Below are 25,015 nucleotides of genomic sequence, written 5' to 3'. Positions count from 1 at the left end.
CTTTTGACCCTAACTATCCCATAATTTATTACTCCTGACTGTACTCTCCTCAAAAACCTTTTACTTATACACGCACCTCAGGGAGTCCTCTCACCTGCCTTCTTCAGTTTTATTTTTCTGTACCTGAGCCCCACGTTGGGCACCACTTGTTGCGAACCAGGTCCAGTCCTGAGTGAGAATGGTGAGAGATTAAGAAATAAAGACAGAGAGAAAATGGATGGGATTGGGAGGCCTCCTGTAGGCTGATGGCATATAGAAACAGGGTGGGGAACCTCAGCCAGCTTTATTATATAGTGCAGAGAACAAAAGCCATTTGTAAAACAAGAAAATTTCTGATACAAAGTCACATATCTAAGGTATAAATGGGAATCTTCTTAAGAGTGAACCACCCCCAATCATGCAGCAGCCAAAGGAGTGGGAAAAGCTTAGTCTTAAGAAGGTGTGGAGAAGAGCTTAGTTTTAAGAGTGTGGAGAAAAGCTTAGTTTTAGGCTAAGCGCTAGACTGTAAGGATTTTTCAGCTTACAGCCTGTCTCCCACACTGTATGTTGGGCTCACATACATCACCAGAAGTGTTTCCTAGAATAGAAAAACTACCATTAAGTGGAACCCACATGTGGAGAATGTTTTATTTATTTATTTATTTATTTATTTATTTATTTTTTTTTTACAGAGACAGAGAGTGAGTCAGAGAGAGGGATAGACAGGGACAGACAGACAGGAATGGAGAGAGATGAGAAGCATCAATTATTAGTTCTTCATTGCGCGTTGCAACACCTTAGTTGTTCATTGACTGCTCTCTCACATGTGCCTTGACCGCGGGCCTTTAGCAGACCGAGTAACCCCTTGCTGGAGCCAGTGACCTTGGGTCCGAGCTGGTGAGCCTTGCTCAAACCAGATGAGCCCGCACTCAAGCTGGCGACCTCGAGGTCTCGAACCTGGGTCCTTCCGCATCCCAGTCCGACGCTCTATCCACTGCGCCACCGCCTGGTCAGGCGAGAATGTTTTAATTTGACCAGTACCACAGGGAACATGAAACACAGCTCTGAATACCAGAGTGTAAGATCCCCAAAATAGAAAGAAGTGGTGCAAAGATAATCATTAGGTTGAAGGTATAGCAGAAAAACTCAGTAGAAAGATCATGGATGCAGGACAGTGTGAACAATGGCCTTGGGTTACACAAGAACTTATCAAGGATGTTGGGTTCACAGAGGGAGGTTGAGAGACAAGGAAAATGGGGACTGGATAGCAGAGAAATCAACTCCCTCAACAAAAAGCAGGATCACAGAACTTCCCAGTAATTAATAAGGGGTAATGTAGTGGGTGAATGATACATGGCCAGTTACTGATTATAACTATTTTGTTCCTCAGTTTATTGTGTTCATTAAGTGAGATCATATGGTATTTGTCTTTCTCTGCTGTCACTTAACATAATAATCTACAGGTCCAACCATGCCATTGCAAAAGGTAAGATTTGCTTCTTTTTCATGGCTACATAGTTATTCCACTGTGTAAAAAGTTATTCCACAGCTTTTTTATTCACTCTTCCACTGCTGGACACTTGGGCTGTTTCAAGCTACTGGCTAATGTAAACAATGCTGCAATGAACATAGGGGTGCATGTCTTCTTTTGAATTAGTGGTTTGAGATTCTTAGGATATATTCCTAGAAGTGGGATAGCTGGGTCATAAGGCAGTTCCATTTAAAAAAATTTTTTTTTTTTTTTTTTCATTTTTCTGAAGCTGGAAACAGGGAGAGACAGTCAGACAGACTCCCGCATGCGCCCGACCGGGATCCACCCGGCACGCCCACCATGGGGCGATGCTCTGCCCACCAGGGGGCGATGTTCTGCCCATCCTGGGCGTCGCCATGTTGCGACCAGAGCCACTCTAGCGCCTGAGGCAGAGGCCACAGAGCCATCCCCAGCGCCGGGGCCATCTTTGCTCCAATGGAGCCTTGGCTGCGGGAGGGGAAGAGAGAGACAGAGAGGAAAGTGCGGCGGAGGGGTGGAGAAGCAAATGGGCGCTTCTCCTGTGTGCCCTGGCCGGGAATCGAACCCGGGTCCTCCACACGCTAGGCCGACGCTCTACCGCTGAGCAAACCGGCCAGGGCCAAAAAAATTTTTTTTTTAAATTTTTTATTTTTTTTAATTTTTAATTTTTTAATTTTTATTTATTTATTTATTTTTTACAGAGACAGAGAGTGAGTCAGAGAGAGGGATAGACAGGGACAGACAGACAGGAACGGAGATGAGAAGCATCAATCATTAGTTTTTCATTGCACATTGCAACACCTTAGTTGTTCATTGATTGCTCTCATATGTGCCTTGACCGCGGGCCTTCAGCAGACCGAGTAACCCCTTGCTGGAGCCAGCGACCTTGGGTTCAAGCTGGTGGGCTTTTCCTCAAACCAGATGAGCCCGCATTCAAGCTGGCGACCTCGGGGTCTTGAACCCTGGTCCTCTGCATCCCAGTCTGATGCTCCATCCAGTGCGCCACGCCTGGTCAGGCTAAAAAATTTTTATTAATTTTAATTTACTGTGTTAACATGGATTCAAGTTTCCCACTTAATATAACTACCTCACCCCACTCCTTTGTCCCCCATTTTACCCCCTTTTCCCCCTCCCCCTAACTCCCTTCTCCCTTCCCTTTGGGATTTGCTGTCCTGTTATCTGTGTTATGTATATATAATTTTACTAATCCCTTCACCTTCTCTGATCCCATTCCCTCATCCCCCTTCCCTCTGATAGCCGTCCCTCTGCTCTCTGTGATCATGCCTTTGCCTCTATTCCATTCCTCAGTTTACTTTGTTCATTAGATTCCATATATTGTACAAGTGAGATCATATGATATTTGTCTTTCTCTGCCTAGTTTATTTCACTTACATAATAATTTCCAGGTCCATCCATTGCCATCGCAGAAGGTAAGATTTCCTTCTTTTTCATGGCTATATAGTATTCTATTGTGTATATGTACCACTGCTTTTTAATCCAATCACCTACTGATGGACGGTTAGGCTGTTTCCAGATTTTGGCTGTTGTAAACAATGCTGCAACAAACATGGGAATGCATATCTTCTTTTGAATCAGTGATTTGGTATTAGGATATATTCATAAAAGTGGAATAGCTGGGTCAAAAGGCAATTCCATTTTTAATTTTTTGAGGAAACTCCATACTATTTTCCACAATGGCTGCACAAGTCTGCATTCCCACCAGCAGTGCAGAAGGATTCCTTTTTCTCCACATCCTCACCAGCACTTATTGTGTGTTGATTTGTTAATGAAAGCCATTCTGACTGGTGTGAGGTGGTAGCACATTGTAGTTTTAATTTGCATTTCTCTGATGATTAGTGATGTTGAACCTTTTTTCATATGCCTATTGGCCATCTGTATGTGCTGTTTGGAAGACAGTGTCTATTCAGTTTCTTTGCCTATATTTTAATTAGATTGTTTACTTTCCTGGTGTTGAGTTTTAGAAGTTCTTTATAAATTTTGGTAATCAACCCCTTATTAGATGTATTGGTGAATATGTTCCCCCATTGTGTGGGTTGTCTTATATTGTTAATGGTGTCTTTTGCTGTGCAAAAGCATTTTAGTTTGATATAATTTTATTTGTTTATCTTGTCCTTTATTTCTCTTTCTGTGGAGATAAATCGGCAAAAATATTGCTACGAGATATTGGAGAATTTACTGCCTATGTTTTCTTCCAAGATATTTATGATTTTGTGACTTACATTTAAGTCTTTTATCCATTTTGAGTTTACTTTTGTGAATGCTGTAAGTTTGTGGTCTAGTATTTTTTTTGCATATACCTGTCCAATTTTCCCAACACCATTTATTAAAGAGACTGTCTTTACTCCATTGTATGTTCTTACCTCCTTTGTCAAATATGAATTGATTATAAAGGTGTGGGTTTATTTCTGGGTTCTGTTCAGTTCCATTGATCTATATGCCTGTTTTTATGCCAGTATGAAGCTGTTTTGATTACAATGGACTTGTAGTGTAACTTGATATCAGAAAGTGTGATACCTCCTACTTTATTCTTTATTTTCAAGATTGCTGAGGCTATTAGTGTTCTTTTTTGGTTCCATATACATTTTTGCAATATATGTTCTATATTTTTGAAGTATAAAATTGGTATTTTAATAGGAATTGCATTGAATTTATAGATTGCTTTGGGTAGTTTAGACAGTTTTATAATGTTTATTCTTCCTATCCATAAACACGGTATATACATCCACTTGTTTGATTCTTCCTTGATTTCCTTTTTCAATGTCTTATAATTTTCTGAGTACAAGTCTTTAACTTCCTTGGTTAAATTTAATCCTAGGTACTTTACTCATTTTGTTGCAATAGTGAAAGGGATTGTTGGTGGATAAAAACCCCCACTGATTTCTGAATATTAGTTTTATATCCTGCCACCTTGCCGAATTTATCAGGTCTAGTAGTTTTTTGTCTGAGACTTTAGGGTTTTCTATGTACAGTGTCATGTCATCAGCAAATAATGATACCTTGATTTCTTCTTTTCTAATTTAGATGCTTTTTATTTCTTATTCTTATCTGATTGCTGTGGCTAGGATTTCCAGAACTATGTTGAATAAGGGTGGTGAAAGGAAGCAGCCCCGTCTCGTTCCTGATCTTAATGGAATTGCCTTTAATTTTTGCCCATTGAGTATGATGTTGGCTGTGGGTTTGTCATAGATGGCTTTTATCATGTTGAGGTATGTTCCCCGTATTCCCACTTTGCCGAGAGTTTTGATCACAAATGGGTGCTGGATTTTATCAAATGTTTTTTCTGCATCTGTTGATATAATCATGTGATTTTTATCCTTCCTTTTGTTCGTGTGATGAATCACATTTACGAATTAGTGAATGTTGTACTGCCTTGCCTCTCCAGAATAAATCCCACTAGATCACAATGTATAATCTTTTGAATGTATTGCTGAATCTGGTTTGCCAATATTTTGTTGAGAATTTTAGCATCTATGTTCATCAGAGATATTGGTCTATAGTTTTTTTGTTTTGTTTTGTTTTTTTGTATTTTTCTGAAGCTGGAAACGGGGAGAGACAGTCCAGACAGACTCCCGCATGCGCCCGACCAGGATCCACCCGGCACGCCCACCAGGGGCGACGCTCTGCCCACCAGGGGGCGATGCTCTGCCCCTCCGGGGCGTCGCTCTGCCGTGACCAGAGCCACTCTAGCGCCTGGGGCAGAGGCCAAGGAGCCATCCCCAGCGCCCGGGCCATCTTTGTTCCAATGGAGCCTTGGCTGTGGGAGGGGAAGAGAGAGACAGAGAGGAAGGGGGGTGTGGAGAAACAAATGGGCGCTTCTCCTATGTGCCCTGGCCGGAATCGAACCCGGGTCCCCCGCACGCCAGGCCGACGTTCTACCACTGAGCCAACTGGCCAGGGCCTGGTCTATAGTTTTTTTTGTAGTGTCTTTACCTAGTTTTGGAATGAGGATAGTGCTTGTCTCAGAAAAGGAGTTTGGAAGTTTTCCCTCCTCTTGAATTTTTTTTTTTTTGTATTTTTCTGAAGCTGGAAACAGGGAGAGACAGTTAGACAGACTCCTGCATATGCCCAACCAGGATCCACCTGGCACGCCTACTAGGGGGCGATGCTCTGCCCCTCCGGGGCGTCGCTCTGTTGCGACCAGAGCCACTCTAGCGCCTGGGGCAGAGGCCAAGGAGCCATCTCCAGCGCCCGGGCCATTTTTGCTCCAGTGGAGCCTCGGCTGCGGGAGGGGAAGAGAGAGACAGAGAGGAAGGAGAGGGGGAGGGGTGGAGAAGCAGATGGGTGCTTCTGCTATGTGCCCTGTCCAGGAATCAAACCCGGGACTTCTGCACGCCAGGCCGTCGCTCTACCACTGAGCCAACTGGCCAGGGCCTCCTCTTGAATTTTTTGAAATAGCTTGAGAAAGATATGTGTTAGTTCTTCTTTAAATGGTTAGTAAAATTTAGCTGTGAAGGCATCCAGTCCAGGACTTTCGTTTGCTGAGAGTTTTTTGATAACTATTTCAATTTCATTTGTTGTAATCAGTCTGTTTAGGTTTTCTGATTCTTTCTAGATTGAGTTTTGGAAGATTGTATGTTTCTAGGAATTTATCCACTTCACCTAGGTTGTCCAATTTTTTGGCATATAGATCATCATAGTATTTTCTTAAAATCCTTTCTATTTCTGCAGTGTCAGTTGTTACCTGTCCACTTTCATTTCTAATTTTATTTATTTGAGCCTTCTCTCTCTTTTTTTTTGATGAGTCTAGTTAAAGGTTCTGTACTCTTGTTTACCTTTTCAAAGAACCAGCTCTTGATTTCATTGATCTTTTGTATTATTTTTATTTAGCCTCTATGTCATTTATTTCTGCTCTGATCTTTATTATTTCCTTCCTTCTACTTCCTCTGTGCTTTATTTGTTGTTCTTTTCTTTGTTCTTTTAGATGCCAGGTTAAATTGTTTATTTGAGATTTTTCTTGCCTTTTAAGGTATGCCTGTAATGCTATGAACTTCCCTTTCAGGACTATTTTTGCTGTCCCATAAATTTTGAGTTGTTGTATGTCATTATTATTTATTTCAAGAAAATTTTTGATTTCTTCCTTGATCTCATTATTAACCCATTTGTTATTTAATAGCATGCTATTTAGCCTCCAAGTGTTTGAATGTATTTCAGTTTTTTTTATTGTAGTTGATTTCTAGTTTCATGCCATTGTGATCAGAGAAAATGCTGGATATGATTTTAATCTCAAATTTATTAATATTTGTTTTGTGTTTTAACATGTGATCTATTTTGGAGAATGTGCTATGAGAACTTGAAAAAAATGTATATCTGCTATTTTGATGTGAAAGGTTTTGAAGATATCAATTAAATTCAGTTGATCTAGTGTGTCATTTAAGGTCACTTTTTCTTTATTAATATTCTGTCTGGAGGATCTGTCCAATTTTGTTAGTGGGGTATTAAATTACCCTACTATTATAGTATTGCTGTCAATCTTGTCCTTTATCTTCATCAACATCTGCTTTATATATTTAGGTGCTTCTCTATTAGGTGCATAAAATAAATATTTACAATGGTTATATCCTCCTGTTGGATTACTCCCTTTATCATTACATAGTTACCTTCTCTATCCTTTACAAAATAGCCTTTGTTTTAAAGGCTATTTTCACAGATAGAAGTATTGCTACCTCAGCTCTTTTTTTGTTTTCATTTGCATGAAATACTTTTTTCATCCCTTTACTTTCAGTCTATGTGTATCTTTTGTTCTGAGGTGGATTTCTTGTAAACAACATATGTATGGGTTCTGTTTTCTTATCCATGCAGCTACCATATGTTATTTGATTGGAGCATTTAATTCATTTACATTTAAAATTGTTAATGATATGTAATTATTTATTGCCATTTTATTCTTTAAATCTACAATTATTTTTTCAATTTCTTTTTTCTTTGTTCTTTTTACAGCAGGCACCTGAATATTTTTTGCAGAACTTGTTGGTTATAATAAATTCCTTGAGGTATTTTTTTTTGTCTGGGAAGCTTTTTATTTCTCTTTCAATTTTAAATGATAGCCTTCCTGGATAAAGTAATCTTGGTGGTAGATTCTTGTTTTGCATCACTTTGAATATTTCTTGCCAATCCCTTCTGGCCTCAAGTGTTTCTGTTGAGAAGTCAGATGTCATCCTTATGGGGGCTCCTCTGTAGGTAATTAACTGCCTTTCTCTTGCAGCTTAAAGTATTCTCTCTTTTTAACTTTGGAATTATAATTATGATGTGTCTTGGTGTAGGCCTCCTTGAGTTCCTATTTAATGGGACTCTGTGCTTCTTGAAATTGTATGACATTTTCTTCATCATTTTAGAGTTTCCAGCTATGATTTCTACAAACAGGTTCTCTATCCCTTGTTCATTATCTTCTCCTTCAGAAACCCCTGTGATGCGGATGTTGTTTCTCTTCATGTTGTCGCAGAGCTCTCTTAGCGTTTCATCAGTCTTTTTGCACTTCTTTTTGTTTTGCTGCTCTGCTTCTGTGGTTTTGCTTCTCTTGTTTTCTAAATTGCTGATTCTATCCTCTAACTCATCCAGCCTGCTGTTGATTCCTCTAGTTCCGTCTTCATTTCTGATATTGTATTTGTCATTTCTGATTGATTCTTTTTTATGATTTCAATTTTCTTTTTGATGCTTGCTGTCTCTTTATTGAGGTTCTCATTATGACCATCCATTGTTGCTCTAAGATCATTGAGCTTCCTAAAAATCATTATTTTAAACTTTGTATCTGGTAGTTTGGTTACTTCCATTTCATTTAGTTATTTTTCTGGGGGTTTGTCTTGTTGATTCATTTGGGTTGCATTTCTTTGACTGCCCATTTTGTCTTGTATTAGGTAGTGCTGTCTGACTTTGAAACTTTGGTTGTGTCTTTATGAGGAAGATGAGCTCAGTGGTGCTGACCTCCAGGTCACCTGTTTTTCTTGTTATAGGAATGCTTCTTGAGGATACACTTTTCCCTTCTATTGTATGTGAGTATTGAATGCAGTTGGTCCTTTCATGGGTATGGTTATTCCTTAGGCTGGCTGGCTCTAAGGGTCAACATTGATTATGTGTATTACACACTGTGCAATATCTGTCCTGTTGGGTGTATTTATTCTCTATAGTGTCTGGTGCTTGTTAGATTCCTCCTTTGGTCGTGCTGCTTATGTAGCTAGCTAAGTGTAAGGTTGGTGCTCTCTGCCACCTATTACCAGTTGTGCTTGTTCTAGATCTTTTTGGGCTGGCATCAGCCATTGTTTGTAACCTGCTGTGGGCTACGTGTTTGCAGCTACTGTTTTTTTTTTTGTTTTTGTTTTTTGCTATTTGTGTTTGCAGTTTTGTGCCTATGTAGTGTGGCAGGTGCCAACTTGTTTATGAGGATTTACTTCCTCCTGCTTAGAGATGATAGTGGCTTTATGAAAGCCCCAAGCTTTGTAAGATTTTCCTTCACTTTTCAGCTGCTCTACATTCTTTTGGAGCTACCTTGTCTGCGTATAAGAGTCTTCTGTAGAAAGACTGTAGTGTGGACTTGACTGACCTCACCTAACCAACCCCTGTACTGGTTGAAAACTTGTTGGATTAGGGCAGCTGAGGTTGGGAATACATTAGTGGTACCCCCTACTTCAGGGTTTTTTTGGTCAGGATCTCAGCATGGGGATTATGGCTCCTAATCCAGGGCTTAATTCCTTGGCCACTGCTGGATATTCAAATTTTACTTCTCCCCAACAAGGTGAGCAGCAGATTCAGATGCTCACCATCCATTCTATAGAAGTTCTTACCGATGGTGAGATCCTGGTCTCAGGGAGGAAGACTAGCAGAGTCATCTCCTGGGGCTTATTGTGCCCCCCAAGAAAGTGGCCAAGCCCTTCAACCTGACCCAACAATAGGCTCACATGACCCACAGTTTAAATGTCCATGCTCCAAGCTTCTCTCCTGTAAAGCCAGTAGCCACGGCCACCATCACACACCCTGGCCCACGCAGGTTCACATTTGATTTGGACAGATGGTAATGAAACAAAGGAGCCAAGAACTGGTGGGCCATTGCCTTTAATCCTAGCTTATACCCGGCAGGCAAGAAATACACACAATGGGAAAACACTTCCCTTTATATTCAGGGCCCCCAAAGCCGCTGACTCATCCAAGTTTTCCTAGAATCAAAGGTTTCTACCTCACCAGCCTTATGTTCCCCATGTCCCTCTCTCTGCACACACTGGCTTTTCCTTCAGCACTCTGCCATTCTGGCTGCTTTTCCTCTCCAATGCTAATTTCAGGAACCAAGAGAGTGATCCCCCAGTCTGCCCCATTTTATAGTGTAGAAATCAAAACCTTTAAGCCAATATAAAAATAAAGAAGTCTCTGATATAAAGTCACTTATCTGAGATATAAATGGGATTCCTTATAAGAGTGCACTACCCCACATCATGCAACTAGCAAGTGTGTGGGGAAAAGATTAGTTTTGAAAAGATCTTAGTGTTAAAAGGGTGAGAAAGGCTTAGTCTTAAAACTAAGCCTTAGGCTATAGTGACTTTGTCGGCTTACAGCCTGTCCCCTACACCCAATGCAAACGATAAGCGAGCAAACATATGTATCATATTTACAAACTTATTTGACCAACATCTTCCTTCCCCCTGTGGAATCTAGCCCTGTGGGGAAGTATATCTAGCACCCAGGTTGGCTGACACTGAAGCTCCACCTTATCCAGTGCAAAAGAGCTACCATGTCGGTGCTGGTCACAGAGAGTGTAACTCACCTCAGCTGGCCAGCTGTGAGGAGCCCTTCCTTAGGATACCACTTGTATGGCCAGTGGCCACGGCCACCATCACAGCCACCCGACCAATGCAGGTTCACATTGGATTCGGACAGACGGTAATGAAACAATGGAGACAAGAATTGGTGGGCCATTAGCTTTAATCTTAGCTTGCACCTGGCGGGAAGTAAAAACACACATTGGGCTCCAAAACTCACTCATTCAGTGCTCACAAAGCTACTGACTTATCCGACTTTCCTAGAATCAAAAGTTTCTAGCTCACCAGACTTATTCACCTCTGTTCCCCATCTCCTTCTCTCTGCACAAACTAGCTTCTTCTTCAACACTCTGTCATTTTGGCTGCTTCTTCTGGCCTCCTCCACATGGCCCCTCTCTGCTCTCTCCTCTAATGCTAATCTCAGGAACCGAGGGAGTGTAAAGCCAGTAGCCATGGTCACCATCACAGCAGCCTGGCCCATGCAAGTTTCCATTGGATTCAGACAGGTGGTAACAAAACAATGGAGCCAAGAACCAGTGGGCCATTACTTTTAATCCTAGCTTGCACCCAGCGGATGTAAAGCCAGAAGCCATGGCCACTATCACAGCCACCTGGCCCATGCAGGTTCGCACTGGATTCCGACAGTCGGTAAAGAAACAGCAGAGCCAAAAGCTGGTGGGCCATCATCTTTAATTCTAGCTTGCACCCGGCAGGCAAGTAAAAACACACACTGGGCTCCAAAACCCACTCACATTCAGTGCTCACAAAGCTACTGACTTATCTGAGTTTCCTAGAATCAAAGGTTTCTAGCTCACCAGATTTATTTACCTCTGTTCCCTATCTCCTTCCTTCACTCTGCACAAACTCTGCACTAACTGGCTTCTCACTCAACACTCCTCCATCTTGGCTGCTTCCCCTGGCCTCCTCCACATGGCCTCTCTATGCTCTCTCCTCTCTCCTCTAATGATAATCTCAGGAACCAAGAGAGCAAGCTCCCGTTCTGCCCCCATTTTATAGTGTAGAAATCAAAACCTTTAATCCAATATACAAAATAGGGAAGTCTCTAATACAAAGTCACTTATCATAGACATGATGGGGTTGTACCACCGCAAATCAAAAAGGGTGGGAAAGGCTTAATCCCAAAACCAAGCCCCAGGCTACAAGGATTCTGCCTGCCCACAGCCCTGCCCCAACACACATTAATATCACCTGGGTGATGGCCTCCACATGGGCAGCGCCATCTTTAACAAAGTGAGCATAATATATTTTATCTGCCCAACAGCAGGCAAGTAAAAATACACACTGGGCTCCAAAACCCACTCATTCAAAGGCTACTGACTTATCCGAGTTTTCTAGAAGCAAAGGTTTCTAGCTCACTAGCCTTATTCACCTCTGTTCCCCATCTCCTTCTCTCTGCACAAACTCTGCACAAACTGCCTTCTCCTTCACCATTCTGCCATCTTGGCTACCTCTCCTCTCCTCCACGTGGCCTTTCTCTGCTCTTCTTTCTCTGCTCTCTCCTCTAATGCTAATCTCAGAAACTGAGAGAGAGCAAGCTCTCGGTCTGCCCCACTTTATAGTGTAGAAATCAAAGCCTTTAATCCAGGGGTCCCCAAACTTTTTACACAGGGTGCCAGTTCACTGTCCCTCAGACTGTTGGAGGGCTGGACTATAAAAAAAACTGAACAAATCCCTATGCACACTGCACATATTTTAAAGTAAAAAAACAAAATGGGAACAAATACAATATTTAAAATAAAGAACAAATAAATTTAAATAAACAAACTGACCAGTATTTCAATGGGAACTATGCTCCTCTCGCTGACCACCAATGAAAGAGGTGCCCCTTCCGGAAGTGCGGCAGGGGCGAGATAAATAGCCTCAGGGCCACATGCAGCCCACAGCCCGCTGTAGTCTGAAGACCCCTGCTTTAATCCAATACACAAAATAAGGAAGTCTCTAATACAAAGTCACTTATCTGAAGCATGATGGGATTGCACCACCCCACATCAAAAGGGTGGGAAAGGCTTAGTCCTAAAACCAAGCCCCAGGCTACAAGGATCCTGCCTGCCCACAGCCCGCCCCCAGCACGTATTAATATAATCATGCCCATTCCAAGCATAAGGGCAACTAATATCATCACCTGGGAGATGGGTCTCCATGTGGGCAGCACCATCTTTAACAAAGTGAGCATAATATATTTTATCTGCCCAACACCACTCTAGCAAGAGTTGTCAGGTTCTGAACCGATGCTCTCTGCAGCTGACCACTGGATATGCCAGCCCTGGCCTTTGCTGTCAGGAACTCAGTGCTGACCAGTGGGAGACACTGCTCATGACTGGATCTCAGTGACCTTCTTGAAGATACAAGCAATCTAGAGTTTGGGGCTGTCTCTGCTGGGCCCAGGTGCACATGGAAATTCCAGGCTGCACACCTAGGCTGACTTTTATCCACACTGGGCCTGGGGGAAGTTTCACTTAAAAGTTCAAGGTTCCCTATACATCGAAAACCCCAAAGAATCCACTAAAAGGCTACTAGAAACAATAAGCCAATACAGTAAGGTCGCAGGATACAAAATTAACATACAGAAGTCAATAGCCTTTCTATATGCCAACAATGAAACAAACCACCAAATACTGTCTGGGTGCCTCTTCTAGGCTGTGGGGCTCAAGGTTGGGGCTCCAGGCCTGGGGCTGAGGACCCACACCTCTCAAGGCGACCCTGCCCACAGTGAGAGTCCCTTTGGACCCTCAGCCAATGCTTGCTCCTAGGAATGGGGCAGCCCTTTCCGCATCTCTGCACTTCCTACCCATCTCAGTGTGGATTCTTCTGTGATATTTGGTTGTAGACTCCTCTTCATCTAGTCCAGAATTGGTTTTTGAAGATGATTGTTCTTCAATTAAGTTGTAATCCAATTTGGTCCTGAGAGGTGGCAGTTGGAATGTCCACCTACTCTGTCAATAGCTAGGACTCTCACCCTTTGCCAATTTTACAATTGGATTGCTTACCTTCCTGCTGTTGAGTTTTAGAAGTCTTTATAAATTTTAGTTTTTAATCTCTTATCAGATGTATTGGTGAATATGTTCTCCCATTGAGTGGATTGTCTTTTTGTTTTGTTAATGTGTATTTTGCACTGCAAAACCTTTTTAGTTTGATATAGTCCCATTTGTTTATTTTGTCCTTTCTCACTTGCCCAAAGAGATATATAGGCAAAAATATTGCTGCAAGAGATGTCTGAGATCTACTATGTTTTCTTCCAAGAGTTTTATGGTTTCACAACTTACATTTAAGTCTTTTATCCATTCTGAGTTTATTTTTGTGAATGGTGTAAGGCAGGGGTCAGGAACCTATGGCTCACGAGCCAGATATGGCTCTTTAATGGCTGCATCTGGCTCACAGACAAATCTTTAGTAAAAAAATAATGTTAAAAATATAAAACATTCTCATGTATTACAATCCATTTATTTCCTACCTCTCATGTTCATGGTTGCGGATGGCTGGAGCCAATCACAGCTGTCCTCTGGGACAACACCAAATTTTTATTGGATAATGCGTAATGTACATGGGTCATTGTATGGCTTTCACGAAATTACATTTTAAAATATGTGGCATTCATGGCTCTCTCAGACAAAAAGTTTCCCAACCCCTGCCTTACGCAATGAAACACTGTATGGACCGAGGGCAATTCGGGGGCGTGAAGTAATTGTGAATCTGAACTTGATCCTCAGAATTCCAAATACCCATCAGAAGAACATCAAAATGAAATGCTGAATTTGGAGGGATCAAATCCACTGAAAACAAACTTGCAATCAACGAGTATGTCCCCACATAATGGTAGTCTGGAAGTCTCCGCTGCTCAAGGTGAGTGGGCACTCATCACACACGAAGCGCCATTACATCTGCAGGTCCAGGTGGGCTCCTAGGCCCATGCCAGCTATGGGCACCCCGCCAGGTCACCCTGAGCAGCAGCAGGAGCAGCAGCAGCCAGTCAGAAGCCCTGAAGGCCACCAGGGGCTGCAAGAAGAGGAGCACAGGGATGGGAGTGAAGCCTGCGAGGGCGCCTGGAGCTCCAGCTCCAGCAGCTCACGCCTGGGGCCTGGGAGCAGCAGCATTTGCAAATGGAAAAGCGTAATACTGTACCATTTTAATTTAAGAGATAGGTCTGGAAAGATATTTACCAAACTCCTTATAGCAATTATATCTCTGGTTGATGACATAATAGGAAATTCTTGTTGTCTTCTGTGTGCTTACCTATATTCTTTACTTTAAAATTGTTCATGTAATAAAAACTTACTTTTGAATTAAATTTCATAAAAACATAAATATTGACCATAAATGCAAACCTCAATTCTTATTCCCAAATTCAGTTCAAGAAAGTAGAAAGGAGGTAATGTAATTATTAAGAAAAAATTATCACAAGAACATGCACGGGAAAAATGATGACCAGTGTTTGTTGAATGCCAACACTCATGATAGAACAAGCAAGAATTCAGTTGTTCATGTTTTTTGGATAGGGGAACCTAATAATATTTTTGAAAAGTTTTGTGTCATTAAGGTCATCAGTTTTTATTATAAAATTATGTAAGGAGAAGTTATATTCCCTTATAAATATAAAGCACAGTGGAGAAAGCCTTGGAAGTCTTTAAAATAAAGAAGACCTGGGTTCAAATACTGACTCAATCTTTTATACTTCTGTGAACTTGGATGAACCACTTAACATCACCTCTCCAAACTGTGAAATGAGGAAAATGGGGTCAATGCATGCCTGAACACACCAGTACACAATGCATGGCAGCTGTTCCTGTTTTTCTGATTACTTTTGGACTTCACCTAACTGTGGGAACAGCAATGTTCCACATTAAAGCAGGAAGACATATGGATAAACACATTAAATGCTGCAAGAGACATCCTTTAAGTATAACCTGCTTTATTTGTATTAAATGGAAACGGATTCTTTCAGTCACTTAGTAAATATCACCAGATCAGGCCAAGGCTCCATGTGGGCTCCTCAGAAATTTTCACACCTGACTGGAGAAGGCTGGCAGCTAACGCGGCCATGGAGAAAGTGTACCTGACTTCAAGCCTCACAGAGAAGCCAAGAAGGCCCAGAGGACGGCGGCCACATCTAAGCAGGGTCGGGGTGGCTCCGACACAGGGTTTGAGCAGTCACTGGTCTCTTGCAGCGCAGGGAAGGCTCCAAAGTGCCCGCTGAGCTGGCAGCCATACAGAGTGAGGTCTGGCGGAAGAGGCCAGGACAGTCAGAAAGAGACTCGCTGGAGGGCCATTAGGCACCAAACATCTGCTACCCACCGCTGGAGGTCCCAGGTGCTAAGAGGCCATGAAGAGGTTGCCAAGTGGTGAGGCCCCGCCCCTTGCCCTTTGATCACTCTGTTCCCCATTGCTAGACTTGGGCACGTGCCTTTCACCGCGCTAGACTTGGGCAAGCGCCTTTCACCGCGCGCTAGACTTGGGCACGCACCGTTCACCGCGCTAGACTTGGGCAAGCGCCTTTCACCGCGCGCTAGACTTGGGCACGCACCGTTCCCCGCGCGCTAGATGTGGGCACGCACCGTTCACCGCGCGCTAGACTTGGGCACGCACCGTTCACCGTTGTCGTTTCCAGGGAGACATCAGAAGCTCCTGGCTGATGTACTTCAGTGCGTGCTAGAGCTCCAGAGGAGTAGGAAGGAAAGGAGAATCTCTCCCAGCTTCCTCTCTATTCGTGGGTTCGCTTGGCGCACAACTGGTTCGAGATGGGCCTTTGGCTTTCGAAGGTTTTTCTGTCCTTCCGCCGCCGCCGCCGCCGTCCCTTGCGTCCCTTGCATCCCTTGCCTGGTGGCCATCGCCCAGTGGCTTTCCGCCGCCACAGTGATGATGCTCCACCTGGCCGGGTTCACCCTGCTGTTCCTGCACAGGCTGTGAGCCCTCGTCCCAGGCTCTTCCACCAGCGTCGTGCACCTCTACCATGTGGCTTTTACATCAAGCCTAGAAGACACTATCCTCTCTCGCAGACTTCGCGCTTCCCTCAGGGAGTCCTACCCTTGATGAACTGGGAAGACCCTTCAAAGAAGCCTGTGAGGCCTCCTCGCATTACCCTGAAGTTTCCACAGTCAACAACCGTCTTTATCCCTCCTCCAGCGCGGGCATGTTCTCTGCCGAGTCTACCTCTTCAGCCGGTAGTCAAGGATGTAAAGCTGGTCCCATCCGGTCCCCCCTCACAGCCTTGCCCAAAGCAGATGGAAGTGAAGGTTCCAGAAGAGCTCCCCAAAGTGATGGCAAAGAATGAAGAGGATCGGGAAGAGAGTAACGGACATCAGGATCAGAACACCCTGCCTCGCAGTGATCTGCCACGGACATCGAAGACAGAGGGAGTCGTCACCTCCCCCAAGGGCAGCCCTGGGCCTCTGGACCTGAATCACCCACAAGACAGCTTGAGTGGGAACGCCCAGCTGTCTCCTGTGTGCTCCTCGCCCGAAGGCCAGGCCGGCACAAGCTCATACAGCCCTTCGGGAGACGTCCTGCCTCCGCTGAGGCCGGCTTCAGAAACAGCGGTGCCCTCAGACCCAGCCCCTTGCTGCTCGCAGCTGCCGGAGAAAGCCACGCAAGAAGTGCTGCGTGAAGACCAGCCGCCCAGCTCTCCAGGCTCACTAACGTTGTCCAAGGAGATGGATGCTGAAAAGCCATCTGGGAGCATTACTGTCCTGGCCTCTGCCTGCAAATGCAAGACGCCCAGGCCACCACTGCCGGGGGATCGAGGTGAGCAGCCCCCACCTCCTAAGCGGCCTTTGCTTGCTGATGACATAAACCTGGGCACCTTAGAGGACACAGGGGTTCAGAGCAAAAAGACCCAGGAAGACAAAGCAGAGGCCCTGGCTGCCTGCACTGCCGCTCAGCCTGCCGTTTCTTTCTCTCCACCTGGCTGGGCCAGGGCAGATGCGCTGCCCCCGGCCTCTCAAACTGGGCGGGGCCCTGCTCCCATTACAGCCACGGTAGCTACACACTTGAGTTCTCAGCCTACTTTAGACACTGAAGATGCTGAAATGGACACTACTCCCCCTTGCTATGCTATCAAAATCCAGTTTTTTCCAGACTGTGATGCAAGATTCCTGCCAGTTTACCAAATCCAATACAGTGTGCAGCACAGGAGCCCTGCGGTCCCCCCATGGGACCAGCAGCATTGGAGGACCACTGCCCTACCTCAAACCTTTCCTCAGCTCACCTTAGGGACCGCTCCCTGATGGCCAGCAGAAGGGAACCTCTCTTTCCAGTGCTCCTGTTAGCACCTAACACCGGGGACAATAGTTCAATTGTGGTTATGAGCCTTGCAGCTTCCATGGATGGTGGGAGCTATGGGGTCAGTATGTCCACCTCAGACCCCACTCATTCATAGGAATCCAGAGCATCAACTTTAGAGATGGACGCTGGAAGACACACAGAGCTGCTTCTATATCTCACTTTGGCCATATGGCTGGGGATCTATCTGGCTGCAGCCCAGCTGCTGCAGGAGGAGAAGCATGCTCTCCCAGTGCTTGGATACACCACTGGTTCCATCCTAAATCCCATCACCTGGAGCCCTCCTGTCCATAGTACAGGTGTGTGGTGATGGGAGAGTATAGCACCATTCCCATGATTGGAGGTGCTAGCGCTCACACCTGTCATCAGTGCACCTGCAACCCACCTGGACCTGAACCTTCTACACTTCCAACAGCCACCACCATGGAGAATAACGGTATGTCACAAGACAAGTCTGTCTCCCTCTTTTGTCACCACTGGGGGCTCTCCTGGCTACAGCACATTAGTGATAGATGCAAGTCCCAGCACCATCACGATTTCCTTTTCCTGAGAATTTATGTAATTAGTGTTTGATCTTGTCTTTCCTGCCTCATACTATATTCAATATTTGGATATTTTTAAAAAGCAATTAACTATAACTAAATATTAAGAAAGAAATACCAGCTCTTTTTGTAAAAGTTTAAAATGATATATAATTCTTAAGAAACACTGTCTAAGTGCTTTTTCTTGAGACTATCTTTTTAAAAAACATGCAAAATATAATACCATAAAAATTCCAGTAAATGATAAATAGGCAGAATAGTTTTTAAAAATGAGCACCTTTCCTTTTCTAATATATTTTTTAAAAAATTGTCAAGAATTTAGGTAAAAACAAATATACTCATGTGGAAAATATCATAATAATATCATAATAATAGCTATGTTGAGGTGGTTTATTACTAGTGAATTATTTTCTGTATATTCCATATCATAGTAATATAATTATTTCAATGTAGCAATTTCATCTTAAAACTCATTAGGGTGAGTTTTTTGTTTCTACATTAGTCCCTAAGACATAGTAAATAATAAATATGTGTTGAGTGAAAAATTAAGAAAATTATTATGGTATAAAATATTATTAATTATATGCATACAAGTGTATTGTCCCAAATCTTGCATTTCAGCAGCAGCTCTGAAGGCTGTTGCACGGCAGGGAGGCCTGTCATCTCTGCTGCATGGTCTCAGTGGGTGCAGGTGGCTCTCAGTCTGCAGAGACTCCCTCTGAGCTCACTGCTGGCTGTTAGAGTGCAGGGTGAGACCTTGGGCAGGTAACTCTATGGGCCCGTTGGCTTATCTGTAAAATAAGAATAGTAACAATGTCTTCTTCCTAGGATTGTGTGAGAATCAAATGTTTAATACCTCAAATTACTTAGTGTGATTTATGGCTCATTTTAAGTGATGAGTGAATGTTGACCACTATTGTTGTTTTTATTTTTATTATTCATGAAAGTTTATATCACAAGTTGTCTGGCCTGTATGTTGGATTCAGTCCCTAGTTCCAACAGTGGTTGCTGCCTCATGGAACAAAAACTATTTAATTCTTATTGAGAGACATTAAAATCTTGTATTAGACTCTCAACAGAATTGCTAACCTCCAGAAGACTTTTAAAATACTGTCAGAGAGTATCTCAAATTAGGAGAATTTAAGATTCTGAAAGCTGTCACTCAGGGTTCAAACATGAGATGGCTAAAACCCCTTGAATGCAGTGGGTTTTCACCTTCCTTGCCACAGCCAGGACAGAGGCCGTGGAGCTCGCTGAAGCCTGGTTGAGATGTGTGGGGATGAGGAGGTGGGACAACAGCCTCAGCTTGAGATCGAGTAGAATTGAGCTGAAAATGAGAAGGTGGGGAGCACTCCCAAGAGAAGACTTTTCTTCTCTCCCCTCTCTGCTCCTTCTCCCTTCACTCTGTCCCTTTGCTATCCGCATGTGCTTTAGGGAAGCAGAGCCTTGTGGCAACGGCCGTCCCAGGACACCAAACAAACAGCGCAGGTGGCCAGCCAGGCTGTCTTCTGCTGTAAGGTCCCACAGTGCTTGGGGTCTCAGGGTTAGTTTACATCTGTGGCAGCAAGATTACATTAAGTGCATGGTGCAGTTACAAGTTCTGCTTCCAATATGTCAACTTATTTTTTTAAATTTATCAAATAAATGATTTTCTTAGTGTACATTTAATAAAAGAAAATTTAGTTAAAATTTGTAATTCTGACTTTTAGAAACTTAGCTACAATTGATTATGTGTGTGTGTTTATAATGGAGATTAATTTCACTAGTCAATACCTTCTCATTGGAGGAGTTGCAGAAATGGTGTTCAAAGCAAGCAAGAGAACGCTTCGCTGGAGGAAATGCAGTCTGTCACCTGATGGATCAGAACATACTTCACAAGGACAAAGGACAAAATTTCCACTTGAGATAAGTCACTGGTTCCCTTGGTTACTACCTCACTTTATAAATCATTGAGATTGTTTTTAGCATATGATTTTATTAATTTCTTATCAAATTTCATAATTTATATAGTTATATTTTATTTACTTTATTAATGTCTGTCTTTCTCAATAGACTAAGCTCAATAACACCCAAATGTGATTTTCCTCTTCCTGGTCACCCAGACCGCCGCACTAGTGATGGTCCACACATGCTGATGAGAAAATGAGCCAACGAGAATCTTTCCATATCCCAGTTGAAAAAAGGGAAAAATTATATCCATATACTAGAGAATCAAGAAATACAAAATAAAATGAGAAAAAAGTTCAACTTGAAAATTTTCAAAATAAATATAACTATAATAAATAATGAGTGTGAGGCGAAATGAACACTCTCATACATGTCTGGAGAGAGTATAAATTGGTAGACTTTCTGCGAAGCAGTTTGTTTGTTTTTATCAAGAACTTTAAGTATTTCATTTTCAATTCCCATCCTTTTCATTTGTAGCAATTTAGTCTAGAGAATAATTAAAGACATGCTCAAAAATGTAGGATTTATTTACAATAATACAAAGTTGAAACAAAAGGAGATGATTAAATACATTAAGGTGGAATATTATATATCTTGTAAAAATCATGTTTTTGAATAATTTACATAAAACGTTCATCATCAGATAGTCATGACTTTTACTTTTTAAATGTTATTGATGCTTTTAAAAATGATTTAAATAGTATAGGTGGTATTATTATTTCAACTTTATAAGACATGAAAACGAGTTAGTGACTGAGAGTTCAGAGTGTGAGTCATATGGACGAGGCCTGAAGGCTGGTTCTGCCCCATATCCTCCTAGTCACTAAACCATGACACTGGAAAAATCACTTGCCACCCGGGAACATCAGTCTTTTCAGCTGTGTAATATGCTACCTGCACTTAAAGAAGGGGTATAGTGATCAAGACAATTCATAAGGGGATATTGCTTTGTTACACATGGAAAAATGAAAAATCACATATTATCATTTCTGTGTCTAACCTGCTATGCATAGAATGTACTAACCCCTGTTATACTACCTCTAAATAATATCTTTATGTGGTTTATCATGGACCTAAGGATTTTTTTTTTTTTTTTTTGTATTTTTCTGAAGCTGGAAACGGGAGAGACAGCCAGACAGACTCCCGCATGCACCCGACCGGGATCCACCCGGCATGCCCACTAGGGGCCATGCTCTTCCCACCAGTGGGCGATGCTCTGCCCCTCCGGGGCGTCGCTCTGCCGCAACCAGAGCCACTCTAGCACCTGGGGCAGAGGCCAAGGAGCCATCCCCAGCGCCCGGGCCATCCCTGCTCCAATGGAGCCTCGGCTGCGGGAGGGGAAGAGAGAGACAGAGAGGAAGGAGGGGGGGGGGTGGAGAAGCAAATGGGCGCTTCTCCTGTGTGCCCTGGCCGGCATCGAACCTGGGTCCCCCGCACGCCAGGCTGACGCTCTACCGCTGAGCCAACCGGCCAGGGCCTGGACCTAAGGATTTTTAAAGTTAATATGGACAAAATTTAGTATAGCAGTTTTCACAGGTATTATCATATTTTTATTTCTAGATGTTTCCTACATGGGTTGTCTCTTCAGTCTTTGTCCACAGGACCCTAGAAGCTGTAGGGATGTGTGGACACCGACTCAAGGCCTGCCTCCCTCTCCAACGTTGTGGACAGGGACTCTACATCCCCAGGCAGAGCCCTGTGCTCCCCTACGTCACCTGGACAGAACGTGGGGAGAGGGACCTCCCAGGGTATCTACATTGGTCAGGTAGTATCATAATGGTCTCCAACTGTAACAGTTTGTAATATATTTTTGTTGTTTCTCACTATGCCCATAAAAAAGTTGGTGCATTGTCTTATATGTGTATCAAAACTGTGCTGTGCTTATTTTTGTTCAGCAGCAGTAAGCACTTATCATCCAGTCATTCAAAGTGTTTCTCTTACTGTATAGTAAAAGACTAGTCCCTGCACATAAGTTTGATTTAAAGGCACAATGCCCTTTTATTTATATATATATATATATTTTACTTTTAATAAGTGTGTTGAATAATCCAATGGGGAAGGGATTTTCCTTGACAGATATTTATCATAGTAAAAAAAATGCTGAGACTAAACTCTCTTGAACTGATACCACATGACCATTATTTCAGTGCATCTATTTCCGTGTAATGGCATTTGCCATCTGGTACTCTAACAAAGATGAATTTCTTTCACACTATACAATTTCACTTGTCTTTCTCAGTTTATGTCTAGTCATAATTAATCTCTAGATTCACACAGTAGGCCTCTTCTGATAGTTAAGGAAGCAAGTACTAAAAAGAGCAACATCATGGGGAGGGAACAAAGTAGCCACATACCACTTTCTGTGTTAGAGAGCACTGATGCGATGAATTCTAAGGATTCACACTGCCTTGCAATGAAACGAAGGATTTGGGGCAGAAGATGCACAGTGTAGTATGTAGATGGTGTTATATTGAGTTATACACTTAAAACCTGGCCCTGGCCAGTTGGTTCAGCAGTAGAGCATTGGCCCTGCTTGTGGAAGTCCTGGGTTTGATTCCCTGTCGGGTTCACAAGAAAAGCAACCATCTGCTTCTCCACCCTTCCCCCTCTCTTACTTCTCTATCTCTCTCTTCTCCTCCCACAGCCAAGGCTGCACTGGAGCAGAGTTGGCTGGTGTGCTAAGGACGGCTCCATGGCCTCCACCCTGGATACTAGAATGGCTCAGGCCAAAACAGAGCAAGGGACCAGATGGCCAGAGCATCGCCCCCTGGGGGGCTAGCTGGGTGGATCCCTGTCGGGTGAATGCGGGAGTTTGTCTGAATGCCTCCCCACTTCTAACTTCAGAAAAATACAAAAAACAAAAACAAAAAATAAAACCTGTATAAATTACGAAACCATGTCAGTGCAATAAATTAAAAAATAATTAATTAGTTTAAGAATTATAAAATAGATAAAGCATAACAAGAGGCAGTTGTTACACTCTATACATTCCTTAACCTCCCTCCTGGGACATGATGTTTGTCTTTGGGTGGCAGCTTCAGCTTTGGAGCAGTCAGCCCAGCAGAGCTGCAGAGTCAGCACTTCCCAGACGCCTCTGTGACTGGAGCCATAGTGCACCTCTAGGGTGAGTCTCCTACGCTATTCTTCTGTATTTATTTTTGCTTCTTACACTCAGTGAGTTGTATTTTTAAGGAATAGTCAGAGCAGCTACATGAAGAAGGCTTAGATACATTTCTAAACATTGATTTGAGGCATTTATTCTAGGTTTTAGAAATTGAATGAGAAAAAAACAAAGTACTGATAAGGAATCCCAAATGTTAGTAATTTGTCTACAGTAATATTAGCTTCTAGTTATAATCAATAAGAGATTATGTAAGGGGTTAAATTACAATAATGTTTTGTAAGGTCTCAGTCACTTAATTTCCTATGAGGGGTTAAGGCACCGTAGATAACAAGAAGCTTAGTTTACAAACCTTAACCTCTATTCTGTTGTCTAAGAAATACAGGGAGTTTTCCTGCAGAAAGTTCTCGGAGACACAGATGCCTCCAGAGGCACCATACCCCAGCCATCCCAAAGCTACATCAAGGACGCCAGATAGACCTGTGCCAGCATCAGAAGGACATTCCAGGATGACACTTCAGCAAACTGGACCCCCATCTCCTGCACACTGCTTTGTGACTAACTGCACGCACTAGCCCACTACTAACAAACTCCCCTCACCCTAAAAACCACAGACAGATCTGAGACTGTAAGGCAGTTTTGTGGACGGATGTCCCCTGTCTTCTGAGGCTGCTGGCTTTTCTGATTAAAGACTCTCTTACACCACTCAGTCCCTGGTCTGTGTTGGATTGGCTAAGTGCGACAGGCTTCCCTGTACCCGGCTAGTTCTGGTATCAGAACCTTGTTCTTTGAACATTTTAGGACATTATCTGTGTTGTATTTATTGTTATATTCAAGTGTGAACAAATGTTTCCTCTTCTTGTCTGTTTCCTCTTTCAGTCTGCTGATAATTGAGTCTCTCTAGTTAGTCATCTGAAAAATATCATCCTTTTTCATTCCCAGACCTTTCTGAAGACTGTGAAACAAGGTCCTCCTGAAACCTTGGAGAGTGAAGGCTGCTTCCTAGGAAAATCCAGATTCCTCTCAAGAAAAGGAAACAGATCCTAAGGGCCCTGTAGGCCAGCAGTTGTGGCCCTCACAGCCATGCACATGCAGGTTCACACTGAACTTGGACAGACGGTAAAGAAACAGTGGAGTGAAAAAATGGTGGGCCATTCCTTTATTCAAGTCTCACACTCGCTGATGAGCAACAGACAGGGTGATACTTCCTTTTCAGTCATTCAGAGCTCACATTGCCCTGACACATTCTCTGGTTCCACAACCAGGAGAATCTTCTCTGGTTTCTCCTAAAATCAAAGGCCTCACCAGTCTCAACGGAGCTCGCAAAGCTTCTCACCTCTGTTTCCCCATCTGCACACCTTCTCTTTCCCTGCCAACATGGCTTCTCTGCACAAACTGGCTGCTTCTTCAGCACTCTGCACTCTCTCTCTCTCTCTCTCACTCTGCAAACATGGCTTCTTTCTCCTTTTCCTTCTGCTCTCTCAAAACTTTCTGGTATGAAAACCTCTCCTCCAGCAAACTTCAGCAAAACAATATCCCCTTCTAAGCAGGAAGACAATTTGCAATTTCACAAACCACATATACCTGGTGGTGCCCAGCCCCCAATGAGAACTATAAGCGAGCAAACATAAAAATCATATTTTACTAACTTATTTGACCAACAAGTCCCCTAAGGACTCTAAGCTTAACACATATAAACATAACATCAATGTAAGAAATGTCCAAACCTGTAAGAATTTTTATGAGTTTATTGGAGCAGACTGGTGACAATTTCCAGGAAGCCAAGTCTCAACAGATTGAGACAGTGCTCCGGAAAATAGCAGCTTTGTCACCTATTTTATAATAAGAATTAAAGGAGAAG

The 25,015-nt window shown here is 43.1% G+C and overlaps 1 non-coding gene across 1 annotated transcript; it reads right to left on the bottom strand.

The window, feature by feature from the left end:
- Window positions 1-21,591: 21,591 nt before the first annotated feature.
- LOC136337041 (small nucleolar RNA SNORA73 family) lies at window positions 21,592-21,794 on the bottom strand. Its single transcript, XR_010731757.1, has one exon. It is a non-coding gene; the product is annotated as a small nucleolar RNA SNORA73 family (small nucleolar RNA).
- Window positions 21,795-25,015: the final 3,221 nt, after the last annotated feature.

The sequence above is a fragment of the Saccopteryx bilineata genome, chromosome 4 (genome assembly GCF_036850765.1).
Source record: "Saccopteryx bilineata isolate mSacBil1 chromosome 4, mSacBil1_pri_phased_curated, whole genome shotgun sequence".
In the NCBI taxonomy this organism is placed as follows: domain Eukaryota; kingdom Metazoa; phylum Chordata; class Mammalia; order Chiroptera; family Emballonuridae; genus Saccopteryx; species Saccopteryx bilineata.
Note: the sequence above shows the minus strand (reverse complement) of the source record. Positions and strands in the feature narration are given on the sequence as shown.